This window comes from Echinops telfairi, unplaced genomic scaffold (genome assembly GCF_000313985.2).
Source record: "Echinops telfairi isolate 266 unplaced genomic scaffold, ASM31398v2 ScPeMD7_31;HRSCAF=116, whole genome shotgun sequence".
Taxonomy (NCBI): Eukaryota; Metazoa; Chordata; class Mammalia; order Afrosoricida; family Tenrecidae; genus Echinops; species Echinops telfairi.
This window is the reverse complement of record NW_022103928.1, coordinates 31,255,526-31,264,790: the sequence shown is the minus strand read 5'-3', so window position 1 is coordinate 31,264,790 and position 9,265 is coordinate 31,255,526.

Here is a 9,265-nt window from a genome sequence, read left to right as displayed (position 1 = left end):
ATGATTTAGGTGGAATTGATCTGATGTCTTTACACTATGGAATTGCAACATCAACAATACCTGAACTGGCCAATCAGAACATTTTATCCCTCTGTGACAGTAATTGATTTATAAATAAACAAATGACTCGAGCTAAAACAGCAAGAATTCATTTCTAGAACCATTAGGAATGGTATTTTCAGGCTTCATTGGGCTGCTGAGAGAACACCCTATGTGTTTTTATTAGCAAGTGAGCCCATGACACATGGCAGACCCATGCACTGCAGAACAAAATGCTATCCAGTCCCGCATGGTGCATGATCAGTTCAGATTGGACTGCTATCACCCAAGGGGTTTTCGTTGGCTGAGTTTTGGACGTAGATCACCAAGTCTTTCTTCCCAGTTTTTCTTGAAGCTCCACTTAAAACATCTTCCGCACCCTGTTGTTATTGGTAAAGGCCATCAAATTGGTTCCAGCTCACAAGTGACCTCATGTGCAACAGAACAAACTCTTTCCTGGTCTTTTGACATCTTTTCCAACATTGCTATGTTTGAGTTCATTGTAGCCACTGTGTCAGAGCATCTCACTAAGGTCTTCCTCTTTTTCACTTACCCTCTACTTTACCATGCATGATGTCCTTTTCCAAGGACTGGTCTCTCCTGACAGCAAGCCCAAACTGTGTAAGATGAAACCTGACCATCCTTGCTTCTAAGGGATATTCTGACTGTACCTGTAAGACAGATGTATTTAATATTTTCACCAACAACATAATTCAAACGAATCAATTCTTCTTCAATCTTCCATATTCTTTGTCTAGGTTTTGCAAGCATCTGAGGTGACTCTAAAATGAAATAGCTTGGGCTATGTGCACCTTAGTCCTCAACGTGAGATCTTTGCTTTTTCATACTAATTTTAAAAAGTTTTGACTGCTGCCTCCCTGAGTATTGATTGTGGATCCAAGTGAAATCAAATCCTTGATAAACCTCAATCTTTCCTCCATTTATCGCGATGTTGCTCCCTGGTCTAATTGTGAGGATTCTCATTTTCTTCATGTAGAAGTGTAATTCATAGGGAAGGCAGCCGTCTTTGATCTTCATTAGCCAATGCTTCACGTCTTTGCTTCCAGCAGACAAAATTGTGTCATTTGCATATCACAGGTTGCTTTTGAGTCTTCCTCCAATCCTGATGCTTTATTCTTCTCTATCACCAAAGTCATAATTTCCAAATACTGAGCCCTCTTATTTCCCAACTCTTTCATTCCAATCACCTGTAATTATGAATATATCCTGAATGCCTGTTTGATCAATTCAGAATACAAAACTGTGGTTAAATCTTCAATCTCTTCATCTTTGGCATTAGAGGTTGAAGCATACTTTTTTGTTGTTTTATTAGGGGCTCATACAACTCTTATCACAATCCATACATACATCAATTGTGTAAAGCACATTTGTACACTCAATGCCCTCATCATTCTCAAACATTTGCTCTCCACTTAAGCCCCTGGCATCAGGTCCTCGTTCCCCCCTTCTCCCCGCTCCGCCCTCCCTCATGAGTCCTTGATAATTTATAAATTATTACCTTGTCATATCTTGCCCTGTTCGACGTCTCCCTTCACCCACTTTTCTGTTGTCCGTCCCCCAGGGTGGAGGTCACATGTAGATCCTTGCAATCAGTTCCTCCTTTCCAACCCACTCTCTCTCTACCCTCCCAGTATCGCCACTCACACCACTTGTCCTGAAGGGATCATCTGCCCTGGATTCCCTGTATTTCCAGTTCCTATCTGTACCAGTGTACATCCTCTGGTCCAGCCAGACTTGCAAGGTAGAATTCGGATCATGATAGTGTGTGTGTGTGGGGGTGGGGGTGGGGGGGAGGAAGCATTTAGGAACTAGAGGAAAGTTGTATTTTTCATCGTTGCTACTTCGCATCCTGACTGGCTCATCTCCTCCCCGATACCCATCTGCAAGGGGATCTCCAGTGGCCTACAAATGGGCTTTGGGTCTCCACTCCGCACTCCCCCATCATTCACTATGGTAAGATTTTTTTTGTTCTGATGCCTTATATCTGATCCCTTCAACACCTCGTGATCACACTGGCTGGTGTGCTTCTTCCATGTGGCCTTTGTTGTTTCTGAGCTACGGTAGATGGCCACTTGTTTACCTTCAAGCCTTTAAGACCCCAGGCACTAATAACCAGTCTTTCTTGTAGGCATATGAATTTTATTCCATCACTGACAGTGTTGTACTTTAGGATAGATAAAACAAAACAAAATGAAAAACTTTCTATTGTGAATTGGGTGAAGGTTTACAGTGCAAATCAGCTTTCCACCCAACAGTTTTGTTTGGTTTTGTTTTTGAAGTCAAGAATTTCCATTCAACCATTTATACATATTTTGTTTCATCTCGTTGACAGCAATGACCACAGGTAATATAAGTTATCCTACTTTCTCCTGTGCTTCCTGTTTCTACTACTGCTTGTTCCCTAACTCTTCTGAAATTTGACCTTAGGGAATCACTGTCCTTTTGATATCAACTGGTTGATTATTCTAAGGTGTGTGTATGTCACTAATGCTATTGTTCCCTTATAGACTTGTCTATTGGTGGGTTGACAATGGAGCCCAGGAATAAGCTCATTTCCAGACCTGAAAGCGACTGAAGGCCATAGTCTGGGGTGTCCACCAGGCTCTCTGTCCAGGAAGCCTGGTCTTGTTTTATGATTTTGAGTTTTGCTCCACATTTTTTCTCCCACTTTATTTAGTACTTCTAAAGTGATCCCTTGCAGAGCAATTGTTAGTGATATTTGGGCATCATCGAGTTCTTCTGGTCACAGATTTGAGGAGACAGGTGTTCACATGGTCCATTAGGGTATTTGGACTACCTCTTTTTATGTGTCTTAGATTTCCATCACTCCTCTTTCCTCCTGGCAGAGAAAGACCAACTGCTACTCTTTAGATGACCACTAAGGACTTTTTAAGATCACAGTCACTACTCACCAAATAAGCTATAACATTGTTTTTGTGGATTCTGTTGTACCAATTGGCATTTGTGGTATTTAGATTCATGTCAACTTGCATTTGCTTCTTGATATAAAGCTCTTTCTTATCCATACATGAGCCACACTGGTTTTGTTTTCTCTAGACTACCCAGCAAGCACGGTATCTATATAGCAGTTTCTCTTCACACAATCCAAGTTCCAATCATTAGATGATTTTTTTTTTGCAGCTGTTACTCTTTACCCTGCGTCATACCCCATCAGCAAATGAAGATCCCACAGGCTCCACTCCCACAGGCTATACCTGACTCCGCCCCAGATATCACATTGAGCTTCAATACACACCAAAGGCTACAATGCATACTGAAGGCCCCCACTCGTCTGTCAGTTTGTCGTGCTGTGGTGACGTGTGTGTTCTTGTGATGCGGAAAGCTATGTCCTTGGTATCTCAAATGCCAGCAGGGCCAACCGAAGTGTCTAGCGGAGCGGCCAGACTGAGAATGGACCCTGAAGAAGGACTCGGCCCCCACGTTGGAGGAAGAAGCTGATGCAAGCCTATGCACAGCTTCTTTGGTCTGCATCATTGTTGAAAATCAGTTGATCGCAAATATAGATACATCTCTGTATTCCCCCTGCAGTCAGTTCAAATTGACAAGCCTTCCGACCTCTTCCTTTTTGTTGTTTGGTTATTCTGTATCCCTTGAATTTTAAGATCAGCTTTTCAGTTCTGCATAGAAACCAGCTGGGATTTTGATTGGGATTTCATTGCATCTATAGAACAATTTAGGCATTATTGTCATCATAACAATATTATGTATTCCAACTATGAACAGTCTTTCTATTTATGTAAATCTTCTTTAATGCCTTTCGCTAGCATTCTATAGTTTTCAGTGTAGAGATTTTGCACTTACTTTGTAAATTTTTTCTAAATATTTTAGTTTTAAATGCTATTCTAAAATTACCCCTTTATTTCATTTCCAGATTGTTCTGTGCTATTGTAAAAGAGTACAATTGATTTTGTGTACTTAATTTATATCCAGAAACTTTGCTGAACTCATTTTTCAGCTCTAATCATTTTCTGTTGGCTCTGTGCGTGTGTCCCTTTTAGAATATAAGGTATACAAAATCATGCCATCTGCGAATATAGTTTGAATTTTTTCTTTCCAATCTGGATGTATTTTATTTCATTTTCATGCCTAATTGTCTTGATTGAAGAACCCTGAAGGTGCAGTTGGGTAACCATTGGATTGCAAGATCTGTAGTTCAAACAGACCAGCCGCTTCTTGGGAAAAAAGAGGAGGCTATGTGCTCCTACCAAGATTTACAGTTCTGGAAACCCTCGGTATAATCACTATGATTCTGAATTTATTCGATGGCTTGGCTTAGTTTTTGGAATCTGCATGTCTTTTATTTGATTTTCTTGCCTGCTTGTCCTAGCTAGAAACTCTGGTATCATATTGAATAGCAGTCAGGAAAGGAGACTTCTCCATCTTCTTCCTGATCATGATGTTACTTGTGTGTTTTTCATGAATATCCTTTATCATGTTGAAGAACTTCTCTTATATTCCTTGTTTGCTGAGTCTTTTTATCATAAAATGCTGTTACAGTTTGTCTGATGCTTTGGGGGGCATGAATTGAGATGACCATGTGGTTGCAGGTTTTTCCTTCATTCTGTTAACATGCAGTACATACCAATCAATTTTCTCTCTTTCTTTCTGTGAGTTCAGTTTGTTTTATTGAACAAGTTACATACAAAATGGGGGTTAGTCAAAAAAACACCGAAGCCCAGGTCATTATCAGACTCTTCGGACGCTTCTTTAGTTCTTTTTTCTTTTTTTAAGATCCTTTTATTGGAGGCTCTTACAGCTCTTATAACAATTCCTGCATCAATTGTATCCAGCATAATTGTACATATGTGGCCATACTCTTTTTTCTTGGTTTCCGCTTTCTTCTCCTCAGCTCGGGCAGCAGGGTGGAGGCGGAAGGTACAGGTCCTCCCGCTCAGGCAGGCCCTCCAGCCCCGGCATCTCAGATGAGGCTCCCGATGTTGAGATGCTGACGTTGGCGCGGGCCTTGGCGAACAAGCCGGGCCAGACGGCGCCACGTTGACACTGGCTGCCTGAATGAGGGCGTTGATCTCGTCCTCCATGAGGGTCATTGTGCAGGATGAGAGCCGAGCAGATACACGCAAGCTCAGAGGCGGAGGCCATGAGGCGCTGGCAGCGGCCAGGTGCAGTGCTAGCCACCGGATGAAGAAAGGAGCTCTCGCCAACGCGGGGGACTTAGCTTCCTTTGAAGAACCGTATGGCAGCTGAGGAAAGAACACCAGTCCATTGTCTGAAGTTGAACCATCCTGTTCCTGAGATAAAGTCTACCTGGTCAGAGTGTGTATTCCTGGGATATGCTCTTGGGATAGATTGGCCAGTATTCTGTGTAGGATTTCTGCATCCCAACTGACCAGGAGAGATCCATATTGGTGCCTAGTCCAAAGAAAGTGATCTAACAGAAGGTGGAAACTATCTAACAACATCATTCATATCACACATATGTAAACTTTTGATAAATATAAATATACATCTATTTAATGGTCGTGACATCCTATTGGCAGGGAACTGCCAGAATTTCAAGCCAGATTCAGAAGAGGGTGTGGATGAAAGATATCATTGCTGACATCAGATGGACCTTGCTGAAAGCAAGGAATACCAAAAAGAGGCTGAGTTTTGTTGACTATACAAAGGCATTTGACGATGGGAATCATTAAAAACTATGGATAAGATAGTGAAGAAGAAGAATTCCAGAGCACTGAAATGCTCTTGCAAAACCCCTACATGATCCAGAGGTCATTTGAGCAGAGCCAGGGGATAGTGTGTGGTGTAAAGTCAGAAAAGACGTGCACCGGGGTTGTGTCCCTTTACCATACTTACTCCATCCGAATGCTGAGCAATAAGCTGAGAGGCTGGCAGCAGCATCGAAGGCAGGCAAATTAGCAGCCTGTAAAACGCACATGACACAACCCCGCCCTACTGAAAATGAAGAGGGCTTGAAGCATTTACTGATGAAGATCAAAGATTACAGTCTTCAATATAGATTATACATCAACATAAAGAAAACAAAATTTTCACAACTAGGCCATAAGCAACATAACATCATGATAAACAGAAAAAAAGATTGGAGTTGTCAAGGATTTCATTTCACTTGGATCCACAATCAACATCCATCAAAATAGCAGACAAGAAATGACACATTGCGTTGGGGACAATCTGTTGCGAAAGACCTCCCTCTTAATAACACTATCGTGACCAAAAAAAACAAAAACCTTTCATGAATCATGGTACATCTACTTGACCACCTACCCCACATGGTACCGATAGTAACCACCTAAAATTTTTCCACGCTGGGGGGCTTAAGGAGCCCTGGAAACAGTGGTTATGGGTTGGGCTGCGATCTACCAGGTAGTTCAGACCCACTAGGGCGCTGCAGGAGAAAAACAATGGCTTTCTACTCCTATAAACAGTTACAGTCTCCAAACCCACAGGGGCAGTTCCACCCTCTCCTATAGGGTCACCATGAGTCAGCATTGACTGCATGTAGGTCAGTTTTGGTTTGTCCTTTTTTCCTTTTCTTCCTCCCCCACCCCCCCACCCCCCACACAGGTGGGGGTGGGGCCTGATAATGGAAAACCATTCCACAGGAAAAAGACGAGGCTTTCTACTCCCGTAAAGAGTTACACTGTCAGCAACGCCAAGCGACAGTTCTACCCTCTCCTGTCCGGTCACTGTGAGTCTTCATGGACTTGATGGCAGTAAGAATGGACAGCTTCTATCCCACTTTTACTATGTGCTGCCATCTGGTGGGAGCCTGTATACCTGGGTAAATCTAATCTCAGAACCCAAGATTCCTTGGGACAATGCTTCCCATGAGTGCATCAAAATCTCTATTACCTCAAAAAAATGTTTTTTGTTTTCCTTTCCATTGAAATGATTTCCATTCGTGAAAGCACATGCTTTCAACAAAAAATTCAAAGCAGAAAATAAGTCAGTCTTGAAAGTGTTAAGAAAGCAAAGATGTCACTTTAAGGACTAAAGTGAAATGGACTCGATAATCAATATTTTTAGACAAAAAATGTGTGTGTGTATATATATATATAGTGCACCTGCTACAAGCAGTGGTATTTCCAACCACCTCATATGCATGTGAAAGCTAGACCATTAATAAGGCACACTGAATGCCTTTGAATTATGGTGTTGGCAAAGAATATGCCACGGACGCCCTGAAAAACAGACAGACAGGTCTTAGTAAAAGTGCAATCAGAATGCTTCTTAGAAGCAAAGATGGGAGGCGAAACATCATGTCACATATTTTGGACATATTGCCAGGTGGTACCGGCCCCTAGAGAAGGACCAGATCCAACTTCCCATTTGTCAATTCTATGGCTTCACTCTTTCCTTTCATTCTATTTTATTCGTCTCTCTCACAGATCTTTTTTTTCCCTTCTACTCGTTTTGAATAAATCCCTGGTGATGTAATAGGTTATCAGGTGGGCTGCTAACCCCTAGGTGAGCAATTAGAACCCACCAGCCACTCCATGGGGAAAAGACAGGGCTTTCTGCTCCCATAAAGATGTATAGCTTCCGAAACTCAGGGGGCAGGCTACCTCTGTTCATCGGGTCACTGAGTCAGAGTTGGACTGGATGGCAGTGAATTTAGTTTACTTTGGGCTTCATTTATCCTTTTTCTAGTTCCTCAAGGTATAGTTAGGTTATTGATTTCAGATCCTTCTGTTTTATTTTTATTATTATTTTAATGTTAGCCTATAATGTAGTTTCATACATATATGAAGGCTTTAGGTAATGTTTTATGCAGAGGAGGGTGGTTTACATCCTAGTACATCCAAAACATACTAGTTTGCATCAGAATCTTTAAAAGCAACAAATGTGAAGAAAACAAAACGGGCTTGCCCAAGTTCTCTCATTCAATAGCTCTGCTTTCCACCTACCTACACCTGGTGGTCAAAGGAGGATCTCAATTTTCCCATGGGTTGAGGGGGCAGAAAAAAGTTGATTGGTCTGATCTGAAATGTTTACTTTTTCAGCAAAAAGCCTTCACTGATTCGCTTGGACAGCTCGTACTGCAGCTTACAAATAAGTCCAGCTGAACAGTGCCCGGGGAGCTAATTCAAATAGCAAGAAACGTTGTACAAGGTCCCGAGGAAAGGGAAAGAGTGAAATATTACTTTTCGGACATCCCAACCTTGAGGCAACAAGAAGCTGTCCGACTAGTTGTAAGGAAGCTATCCGGCGCCAGAACCACACTCGTCCAACACCCACTAAGGCAGGTAGTGGAGACTCTCATCCTTGTATCGGATGACCCCCAGCAAGAGACAGTCACAGACACTGCGGGCCAAGCGCCCAGACCTGCAGGGGCAGAAGCTCCAGCCATCAGACCGCCCACACGTGCTGATGGCTGAGGCCTGCTCGCTTATCAGCCTGGCAGCGTCCAGCCCACAGGCCATCCGCTGGAGGAGCACAGGAGGGCCCTGAAAGGAGCGTCCGCAAGAGGAGAGGCAAGGGTGGCAGTGTGTCCCCCAGCGTCACAGTCCTGGGGAACCGAGCTGGCCTCCAGGATCCCGTCTGCTCCCGGAAATACTCCTCCTCTTCCTTAACGAAGCCATTTTCCAGGTGATACGAGCGTCTGGGCTGGAGGCTGCCGGGCACGCTCCTTTGTCCTCCTGTCGAGTTGACGGAGCAGGGACACGTCCACCTGTCGTAGGCCAACCAGCGCCAGGGCGGCATCCAGGTAGCAGGGCTGGGTGGAGGCGCTCCAGGTGCAGCCAGGGGGCGGCCTGCGGAGGGTCCTGCGCAGCAGCCGGCCCGTGGTCCCGCAGACCCCAAGCCTCCCGGGCCCGCGCGCCCACCGACCCCGCGGTGCCCACCCATGCCTCGCGCCGCCACCCGGACTGCGGCGCCCAGTTCTCCCTTCTTTTTGAATGTAGTCATCGACAGCTGTACATTTCCTCCTGACCACCGCCCTCCTTGTAGCTCATACCTTCTAATACCTTCTGCTGTCCGTCGCGAAGGATGCTCTTATTCACCTTGAGGGTTGTTCTCCGGTCACCAGCTGCTCACTGCTCCTTCATCTTCAGACAGTGTGAATTTTCTAGGTTTCCTTCTGTTAGTGAGCTGCACTTTCATTCCATTGTGGCCATAAAATATACTTTGCATGGTAACTCTTTAAACTTACTGAGATTTGATTTGTGACCTAACATATGGTCCCTCCCGGTAAGCGTTCCATTTG